The sequence below is a fragment of the Trichosurus vulpecula genome, chromosome 4, assembly GCF_011100635.1.
Source record: "Trichosurus vulpecula isolate mTriVul1 chromosome 4, mTriVul1.pri, whole genome shotgun sequence".
Classification (NCBI taxonomy): domain Eukaryota; kingdom Metazoa; phylum Chordata; class Mammalia; order Diprotodontia; family Phalangeridae; genus Trichosurus; species Trichosurus vulpecula.
The window spans coordinates 190,773,460-190,784,788 of record NC_050576.1 but is presented as its reverse complement, the minus strand read 5'-3'; positions in this window follow the sequence as shown (position 1 = coordinate 190,784,788).

Genomic DNA, 11,329 nt, shown 5'->3' with positions numbered 1-11,329 from the left:
CCCTCTACCTTCCTCAGAATCTGGATATTCTGGATAATGTCTGATTATAAGAAGAAAGTGATTTGAGAGCCTTTCACAAGTCTACTGTGTATATACACACAAGTAAAGCTGTGTTTTGTTTAAGTGGTTTAACAAAGGGTTGTATTTATATATCCCATAAGAACCAAGAAATAGTCTTCCAAGTGTAATTGCTGTTAGGTATTTAAGAGCTTGGAGCCTCCATTTTGAATTCCATAATAGAAACATGAAAAGGTCGATGAGAGGGCCAGAAAATCGAGTAAAAGGGGAAGAGGAAAATTTAGTTCAGAGGAGCAAAATTAGAGGTATTGCAGGAAGCTCTTTTTCCTAAGCATTTTTTAGGAAATTAAGGACCAACTAGTTTTTCTTCATTTTTATTGAGGATATGTAAAGAATTGTTCAACAAGAAAGATTTAGGGATGAACTCAGGAAATACCTTTGCTAGGGTTACATTTGACATTAGAGTGGGTGATCAAGGCGAATTGTGGGATCTCTCTGTGATAGTTCAGTGCCTACTTCTAAAGACAGGGATTAGGCTTCCAGAAGGTCTAGCCTGAGGTAAGTAATTATTTACATCTTTTCTGTTTGGAATGGTAGAGTTGTAGTCAGGACGAGTGAGACAGTTCTGGAAAGTAAGGCTGGAGTTCCTCAGGGGAGTAATTTGAGACTGATACCATTCTTCAACTGTGATGGATCCTTTAAAAAGTCAGGAAGGGATGTGATGCTTTTACCTACTCTCTCTTGGTCCTCCTTTCTCACCAAAGAACATTTTTTTCACTCAGCAAGTATTATGGGATGTGATGTGTTCTATCATTATGGTACTCTCTGGAAGAAATCAGGGAAGTGAGTTTCCCCCCTTAAACACCCCCCCCCAACAAACAAACAGAACCATCTTAGATTACATCAAGGGAACAAGATATATAGACAGATTTTAGTACAATATATTATAACTGGAAATTGTGGAACACATAGTACCATCTATACTTAATGAGGAAGAGGAAGAAGAAATTGATTGCCAAGTTCAGATGGGGCTTGTGCTGGGCTTGGAATCCAAGTAAGCCTTGTTTGTTGGAATAGAGGAGAGAGTATTTGTTGCAAATTCTGCTTCGCTGAATGGGTGTTGATTGAAAAAAGTCTGATGTTTTGATGAGTGCTTCACAAGAGTCTTCCTCTAATATCTTCTCATGTCATGGTAGTAGCCCTGGGGCCCTGAAGTGTAGCTGTATTCTTGGATCTGAAGCTTTGGCAGGTCTTCTGGGCTCCAGAAACTTCAAGTTTGGATCCTTTTAAACAGACTACTTGTTTCAAGGACTGTTTGAGTTGATAATCTCAGAGAGGGTCATCATTGGGTTGGTCACGGACTAATGAATTTGGCCACAACCACCCTGAAGACAGTTTGCTGCTTCATAAAGATGTGATTTGCTTTGGGGGAGTACCACATAAAAGTCATGGATATTTAAGTCCTGAATGAGGGATCAGGAGATGAATCTTGATTGGGAGGGAAGAAGGGGTTCATTTTGGCTCATAGTTAAAGATTAGGTATGTCTGGGTTCTAGATTGTCAACGTGTTTAAATATCACAGAGGAGTTGTACTTGATCCAACAGACCATGGGGAATGATTGGAAGTTTTTGTGTAGAGGAGTGAAAGGAGCAACTCTTTCAAATGTTACATTGTTGCTTTTTTGTTTTCTGTACCACTGTCACATCCCACTGTTCTTCCCCACACTTCCCCTACCACAGAATACCTCTTTTGCAACAAAGAAATTGTTAAGGAAAACAGTCACATTGACTACATTCTGCAGCTATCGTCCCTACCTCTTTACTGGGATTGGGGAAGGGAAAGGGGGAGTTCTGTGTAACTGAGAGTGGTCTTTGCATTTAATTTGTATTGTGATTTTTCCTAGTGTGGTTTTCATTTACATTGTTGTCCTTAGGTATTTTCTTGGTTCAGTAAGCAGCATTTTGGGGGATGAAGGATATGCAGTATGCAAGAGAAGGAAGAAAGTTTATTCAAACTTGAGGCAAGATACGTGTAGAGTAGATTCGTGAGAAAAAAAAAATCAGGTCATGTTGATTAAGATAAGATGGATTTGATAGACATTAAAAAAGGAAAGATGGATGAGATCTGATTATTCTTTCTTTGGATTTAGAGGGTGAGGGAAAGGCAGAAGTCAAATGTATGCGAGGTTTTAAGCCTCAGTGGCTGATAATATGCTTCACTATAGACAAAATCATTAGGGAAGATTTGGGTGGGGACATACATTTTGTACATCTAAAATTTGAGGTCATGGTAAGACCCTATAGCATTTAATGTCAGTTGGCACTTGGAGGCAGTGAGATTAGAATTTGGGTTACAAGATAAAACTAATGAAAATAAATTATTTGGAAAGGAAGAGCTAAAAAGCCAAGAGTTAAGGATGGCACCTTGGGGAATGTCCATAGTGAGGCTTTGGAAGGAGGAGATGGAAATGAGGAGCATCTCATCTCTGGCTGGGAAGTAGCAGGAATGATACGTGGAATCCTGTCTGAGATTATCCTTCCCACTCCCCCCAAAATCAGATGTATTGAATTAGAGATGCTCTTATTTGTTTTTGGAGCTTAAACTAAAGTGGAAGGGAAAGATCCTTCTGTCTACTTGACCTTGAGTTTTCCCAACCCATTCTCTAGCCCTCCACCCTCACCCCAGCTTCTCTCCCTTGCTTGTAATCTGATACCTCCAGTGCTGGACAAGGGTAAATCCAAGACCATCACTGAAGTTGGTGCTTTCAGAAAACGTGGGTATTTGACTTCCTCCTCATGATAGGTGATGCTGCAGCCTGATCTCTGAAACTGCCTCTCAGAAGGTAGAAAAAGGTGGGGGGGCTACTTCGGTGTGTTTAATCCTAATCAATAGGGAAGAATTGGTTGGTGAAGTGGAATTTATGGGAATCTTAGGACAATGTGATTGTCATCTTAGAGCTCATAGCAGTAATGGAACAAAATGTTGGATGCAGTTAATGTGTCATCTGCATGAAGCAGATTTTAGAAGTTCAGAGAATGTGAACTTGTTACTGGAGACTTGAGGAAGGAAGAAGGCTGGAGATAGGTGTGAGCCACCTGAAAACAAAGTTCTGCTGGTGGCAGTCATGAATGGTCCTGCTGAAGAAGAGGAGCAGACATTTAAAGAAATCAAAGTGGCTGTACAGGGAGCTCTTGGGTTTTTTTAAATAAGATATATACAAAGACAAAAGGAGGAACACATAACTAAGGTTTAGTAAGGCCAGGATGATTTGAGGCTTATGAAAAATGTCTAAAGACAACAGGAGGACTTTAAAGTGTGATTGTGATTAAGTGTGTGATCACAATAGGATTGTGATCAAGAAGATCGAGAGAGCAGTAAGGAAGGCTACTCTTTGGTCCAGAAGATGCAGTGTTAACAGATAATGGAGATGTGCTGTACTTTTGTCAAGTAAATCATCTTCAAACTAGAGAAGGTAAGAATAAATATAGTGAGTTGAGCTGTGAAACCCAAGGTAAGTGAGGGGATAACAAGAAGACACCTACCAGCTTTAAATGTATTTTTATCATTGCATCTGCATCAGTATCCCAAGATACTGAAAGAATTTACATTTGTGATTTTGAACCTGTCCTCAGTACTTTTTGAGGCATGTATTTTGAGCAAGGGGTTCTAGAAACTGAGCTTGTTGCTTAGTGTCTGCAGAATTCCGAGGTAGACTAAATTTTTAAAGATGGTTTATGACAACTCAGGAAGAATAGTAAGAAGTGACACCTGGCATGTATTCTGTAAGAACAAGTCGCACCAAATTTTCACACCTTTTGTTATAGGATGGATTGACTGACTGTTCATAACATAGTAGATTTTGATCTAGAAGCGACTGAAAGGTCACCTGGTTTAATCTCTTCATTTTGCAGATGAAGAAACACCCAGAAAGGAGAGGTGACTTGCTCCAGGGCCACACTGAACTACATTGATTCCCTTATCATACAGACCTAGTAAATACGTATATTTTAGTAAGACATTGGATGTACTTTTTAAAATGTCTTTGTAGATGAGACCCAGAAGTGTACAGTGTCACCAAACCTGAAGAGTGATTAATGGCTACATGTCCATGTGGAGGAACATGTCTCTTCTTGATGCTATTTTATTCAAATTTATTTATAATCAGTGACTTGGATAACAGTGTGAATGACAAAGGTAGAAAGGGCTCTTCAATATGTTACTCAAAGTAGTGGGTGATAGTACCAGGCCCCAGAAGGATCTGAAAAGGCCCAAAGTGATAGGACCTAGATTGAATAAGATGAACTTTTAAGAGGAATTTCAAGTCTCAGTCCTGGTTATGAAAGGTTTGGGGGAAAATGCTGAAGATGGGTGGAGGCCTGACCTGACAGTAGCTTGGAGGAAAAAGGCACTATGATTTAATTTTACTCAACATGAGCCGACTGGTTAATGGTAGCATCATAAATGGACTCCAGGTTTGTAACTTCATGCCAGAAAATGGGAGAGAGGTGGAGTTGTGGATGGATTTTTAGTTTCAAAAGACCTTAAGGGCAGCTAGGTGGCACATTGAGTAAAGCACTGGCCCTGGAGTCAGAAGGACCTGAGTTCAAATGTGGCCTCAGACATTTGACATACTAGCTGTGTGACCTTGGGCAAGTCACATAACCCCAATTGCCCTGCCTTCCCCCCTCCAAAAAAAAGTTCAACCCCCTCGTTCCGTAATTGAGGAAAAAGCTTCAGAATTAAGAGGATTGGCCCAAGGTCACATAGGTAGAGAGCTGGAGAACCCAGCCCTCAAATTGAGTGCTTTTTCTGATATACTAACTACCAGTTTGGAAGGCATTATAGTAGAGAAATTTAGGTAGGAGTCATGAGTACTGGTTCTGACTGCTCTAAAATAATTGTGTGACTGGCCTCTAGGCCTTACTTTCCTCATTTATAAAAGAAGGAAGTGGGATTAGATGATCTCCAAGTTTCTCTCAGTTCCTCTTCCACATGAGAACCTTCCAGATATTTGTAGGCAGTTGTGTCTTAGGTCAGAATTATTTATCTTTTTTATGACTTGTGTAGAGGATATAGAACTGACTTTGGAGCCAGGAAGACCTAGGTTCAAGTTCTACCTCTGACACAAAGTAGCTGTGTGATGTTGGGTAAATTGCTTAACATCCCAGTATTCTAGGCAACTTTAAGAATATAAAGCTACAGAAAAGGGGCTGACCTGTATTGGTAAATAGAGTTTCTTCATTTGGGCATTCCTGTGAAATCACAGCTCCGGTCCCTTTCCCCCCATAAACAAACACAAATACAAATATACCATTATGCAAATAAAAAATAGTAACTGAACTTGTTATGAAGGTTAGTTTCTCAAAAATGTTACATTTAACGTAGTAGTAAGAAAAATTGCCCTTGTTATGTCCCCCTGCGAACTTTAATAACAGAAAAGTATAGTTGAGTTAAACAAATATCTTGATCTGCACCTCTAGTCCATCTCCGCCAAGTGTCATAACTGATTATTGGTGATGTCACTATGGATTCTATCCCAAGATACTGAAAGAACTTACATTTGTGATTTTGAACCTGTCCTCAGTACTTTTTGATGCATGTATTTTGAGCAAGGGGTTCTAGAAACTGAGCTTGTTGCTTAGTGTCTGCAGAATTCCAAGGTAGGCTAAATTTTTAAAGATGGTTTATGACAACTCAGGAAGAATAGTAAGAAGTGACACCTGGCAAGAACAAGTCGCACCAAATTGATGAGAGTTTTGAACTCTGAATTTCAGAGTTATATTCTTTATACTCTTCTGGCTGTCTTAAATATTTTTTCCTGGTTCTGCTAATTCCACTCAACATCTGTTCATACACATCTTTTCAAGTTTCTCTGAATTCATATTTAATCATATCTTATAGCTTAATATTGGATTACAATTACATTCATATGCCATAATATTTTTAGCCATGCCCCAATTGATGTCACAATATGCTACAAAAAAATATTTTTCCTAAGCCATCTTGAGGGTAAACACCTCAAGCTCCCTCAGTTGTTTTTCATTTCAACCTATAAGGGACCATAGAGATTATCTAGTCTAGCTCCCTTGTTTTGCCAAAAAAGGAACTTGAGATTCCCATTAAGATTAAGTGCCTTAAAGGGCAAGGGCTTCAAATGGACACTGACCTGCATGATCACAGTCAAGTGTATAACTGAAATGGGGATAAGAAAATTAGAACCTTGACTTAAAGCCCTGGGATAATTCACTGAGAGGCAGAAGCCCCAATTGCTGGAAAGGATGGGGACCCAAATTTATTGACTTACTTTAATCATTAAGACATGGAGCTTATCAGCTTAAATCTTTAGGAAAATCAAACTCTAAACAAATACCAAAAAGGTAAGCATTTTCATATGTACATCAGCATAAAAAGGAGTTGTAGATGAAAGTGAATCTCCATTTCATACCACTTAATTTTTCTTAATGAATTTCTTTGCTGATTCCATAGGATTTTCTCAGTAAACCCTCATATCAGCAAATCTACCTGCTTTTTTTTTTTAAGTGTGTAATAAATCTCACTTGCCAACTTTCAAAACTGTCTTGCTTGTCTGTTGTGTGGGACAGCGACCCTTACCTAAATTAAATTCAGAGGCTTCTCAAGGTAGAAAGTAGAAAGGAATTTTATTGCCTTCTCATGAGAAAGGATGCCACCCAAGTACAGGAGAGTACAAAGGACTCAGATGGACATCAGTCCTTTTATTGGCTTTCCCTTCGAATCTCCTGCCAGGCTCTTCATTGGCCAGATATAACCGCCTGACTGCCTACATCATTCGGTCCTCAAATGGCTTGTTTAATCATGTGTACAAACCTCTGACCTTTCACCTGACTAACCTGAGGCCTGGTTTCTGCTAGATCAGAGCTCAGATTGGAAGTAGTTCCAATCAGTCACCTGACTTACATTCTGCTAAAGCTGGGGTGGGGAAGGGGTAGAAGGGCACCTTCAACTCTGTGGAAACAACACCCTTCCCCCCATCTCTTAGATCTGTGTTTCTGAACTTCTGTATATTTCAAAAAATGTTTCAGTGGCCTTGTTTTTGGCATCATTATTACTATCCCATTTCACCCCCCCCCCAAACAGAAAAACATTATACAGAAACATTGTAACAAATAAATCCATGCGGTTGCCATGTCCAAAAATGTGTGTTGCTTTCTGCACCTGTTAGGTGAGTAACACTTCATTATAGGTCCTCTGGAGACTTGGTTGGGTATTGCTTGATCAGAATTACTGTCTTTGAAAGTTTTTCTTTACAATGTTGCTTTGCTTATACAAATTGTTCTGTTTCTGTTATTTGCATAAGTTCATTCTCAGGATTCTGTGAAGTCACCTCTCGTCATTGCTTACAGCTTAATAGTGAACCTTAATTAATACAAGTTAATAGTTAATCATTTTTTGGTTTACTTTTGGCATTTAAATCTCCTCAGATCATGAAATTTGTTTTCCTTTTCCTTTCCTTCCTATTCCCTCTCTGGTATTATCCACTTAATTTCCCCCTCACCTCCAATACATTTTCATCAATTTTTCTCCTGCTGATTTTGACATTTCTGTACCACACTTGTGTTGTATGCATGTGTTCAATGATACTTTGTCCATTTCAGATAAGAATGAGGTTCATCTAATGTCACCTTCCTTCACCCCTTCTTCCATGTTTGTTTACTCTTCTCACACTTTCTATTCATGAGAAATAGTAAGTTCCAACCCTTTTTCCTCCTTTCTCCACATCCATATTTCTTTTTTTTTTAAACCCTATGAACAGAATCAATCCATTCTCAAGTCCTCTGTTTTTCTTCTCACTGCCATTTGAAGACATGGCTGTGAAGGGACACTTGTTTCTTCTCCCCCATTAGAATGTTAGCGCTGTATTATGCAGCTCTTTCCAGTTGCTCAACTAAATTTCCTTTCTAGGTTTCTGACTCTTGTGTTTGTATTTCAAAGTACTTCTGATCAAAGTACCTCTTTTCATCAGAAAGGCTTGAAAGTCCTCTAATCTAATATTAAAGACCTATTTCTTACCCCCGCCCCCCCCATTATATTCAGCTGTGCTGGGTAAGTTATTCTTGGTTGTAAGCCTGTATCATTTGCCTTTTCAAATACTGTATTCTAAGATCTCTGTTTTTTAGTAGAAGCTGCCAGGTATTTTGTGCTTTTGACTGGTTATTTGGTATTTGAATTACTTCTTGCTGGATGCTTACAGCATTTTTTATTTGACTTGGGAGTTCTGGATTTTGGCTGCAATCTTCTGGGATGTTCCTTTTTGTTGTTTCCTTCAAGAAATGATAAGTGAATTCTTTTGGTTTTCACTTTGCCTTAAACAGGTAACTCACATTTTTTTTTATTTTAAAAATCTTTTGACTTTGTTCTAGTATTGCTGTTTTGCGGAGATACTGGTTTGTTTGGTACAGTCTAGTTTTGTCATTTGTAAATTTGTTGAGTATAGCACTTTAATCCACCATATTGATAAAAATATTATACAGAACAAAGACATAAAATATACTACTGGAGAACAGCCTTTAGTTGTGAATGATTCATTAAAGAATATTTTTGAGTACAGTTTATGAAGTTATGTCTCCATGTCATGACTTTCTGTTTCTTATTCTGAAAGGAATAAGAGTTGTCAAATTGCTTTGCTGAAATCGATGCATTTTATCTGTGGCACTCCCCTGTTTTACCAGTCTGATAGTAACCCTCTTAGAAAAGGAAATAAGATGAGATTGACATGGCTTGTTCCTAGTAAATCCATGCTGGATCTTAGTGGTCCCAACTTTATAGAATAGTCTATAAATTTGCCAAGGATTGTTAAACTTGTTTTTAAGATGTTGGTTTTGCCATCATAGCTGCAGGTTCTTCTAATACCCTGCCATGTATTGATCTTGGTCTTCAGGATCTGTACTAATTGAAAGGGGTAAGGTGCACTTTTGCCATCTTTTCTCCAACTTCAGACTCCCTCAAACTCATAGCATCATAGTATTTGAAACTAGAAGATACTTTGGAGATCATGTAGTTTAGTCTCCTTATTTCACTGTTGGAACTCAGAGAAAACAGATTTAGGAGGTAGGTCACATAGTAAGTAGAGCCAGAATTAGAACCCAGATCTTCTGACTCCAAATCCATTTTATAATCAGAGATCTCTACAGATGCTTGATGCTCATTAAAATGTCTTTGGGGATTAACTAGTGATAGCTGTTCCTCTTTTCCTTCCTTTAGAAATTCTTTATGCTCAAGTCTGGGCCTTCCACAAAGGGCAGTGTTAATGTCACAGTAAACTCTTTTGCTATACCTTTTCCCTGGTTCGTGGGGGATGGAGTATTCTTTGAGGATACTTAGTGGGTTGGGGGTATGAGGGCCTTTAACTTTTTTGAAAAATCTATTCTAAGCTGAGACCTCATAGGACAGGAAGATAAAGAAACTTAGAAAACAGAAGATATAAAGGGGATGAGGGAAACAAATGGATTTGTCTCCCAGGGCAAGGCAGAGAAGCTGCCTGGCCATAGCTTAAGCATCCAGGCCTCCCCGTTTAACAAGAGGCTTTGTTTCCATTGAAGGTGTAGCTGAATCACTTCCTTTGGTCCTGAAAAAACAAGAGGACAGAACAATTCATTCCTAACCCTACTTCTTCTCCCTAGTACCCCTTGCCAAAATCTAGGGCAGTAAGTTGGCCTGGTGAATTATAGATGGTGATGGATTTCTTTGGTAGCTTAAATGGATGTTCCCAATCAGAGCTGCCTTGATCCAAGGAATGAGTCTGGGCAGTGGGGAACAGGGCAGTTGGCCTTCCCTGCTAGCACTTACCCATCTCTCCTGTGATGCACTGTCTTTTGATTTGAAAGTCAGGTGAGACTTAGGCTTTCAGTGGGGTAAAAAGGATTGATGAGAATTTTAATGGCAACAGGCACTATCTTTATCATAATTTGTAAACCACCTCTGAGGTTTGCAAAATGTTTACTCCACATAATCCTGTGCAGTAAGTAGTTTACTCATTTTACCTGAGGAATTTTGTTCAGAGATATTCAGTGATGTGCTTAGGATCACATAGCTAGTATGTGTTGGAGCTAGGATTTGAATCCAGGCCTTTCAGTTCCCAAGTTCAGGGTTCTTTTTATTATGCTACAACTGCCTTTCACAGAATATGAAATAATGGAAAGAGCACTAGATTTAGCTAATTGCCTTTGTGAATTTGGGCAAACCACTACTTCTCAGTGCCTCAATTTCTCTCTTTAAAATGAGGGGGATGGCTAGATAATCTCAGAGTCCCCTTCTAGTTCTCAATCTTTGTTCCTGTGATGGAAAGTAGAAGATACTTTTAGCATGTTGGCCTGTCAGAGTGTGTCTTTCCCCTTGTATTTTGTCCTGTTATTCCTGCCAGAAGGCGAGGATCTTGCAGTCCAGATAGACTGGTGTTAATAAGAAGTACTATTCTACTTTTCTCCTTGGAGTGGGTTGGTGAGTAAATGTGGGCTGTCAGTAAAGAGATGGAGAAGGTGCTGCTGCTGGAGTCTTGAAACATGCTGCTGAAATAGGGAAGGAAAGGTGGTGGTACCAGGTATGACTCAGAGACAACCTCATCATTAATGAGGGAGGAGGAATCTTTTTGCTTGTCTCTGAACCACGTGGATTCAAGGGGAAAATGTTAGCTATTTTGCCCTGAAAATTTGACTAGCATCAGATCATTGGGACCATAGGGGGAGGAGCAGACACAGGGACCAGCAAAGTAGCAGAATCTCCAGAGGATGGAAACACCAAATCCAGAACCAGGCTGCCTAAGAGTCAGTGCCTGGATCTCATTATTGTCCTTGTGGCCTCAATTTCTCCTCATTCGTGGCAAATTTTTCCTAATTTAGGCCAAATTGGGCAGCTAGGTGGTGCGGTAGATACAGCACTGGGGCTGGAGTCAGGAAGACCTGTGTTCAAATCTGGCCTCATACGCTAACTAGTGTGACCCTGGGCAAGTCACTTAACCTCTGTTTTCCTCAGTTTCCTCATTTCTAAAATGAGGCTCAAAGGAGATCATATTTGTAAAGTGCTTAGCTCACAGAGCCTGGCAAATAATAGGTGCTATGTAAATGTTAGCTATCATCATCACTATTATATTAATTACTACATTTATTATTGGTTGGGTAGTGGGGTTTTTAGAAGAGTGATTTGGGGTAGGGACCCTAGTTTATTACTGATGATCATCTCTTTTTTTTTGTTCCCCAGTATCAACAAACATTTTGAGGGCCTGGGTGGATAGGTGAGATGTTCAGGTCTCTTCAAGTCCCAAGCAATATTGATAAC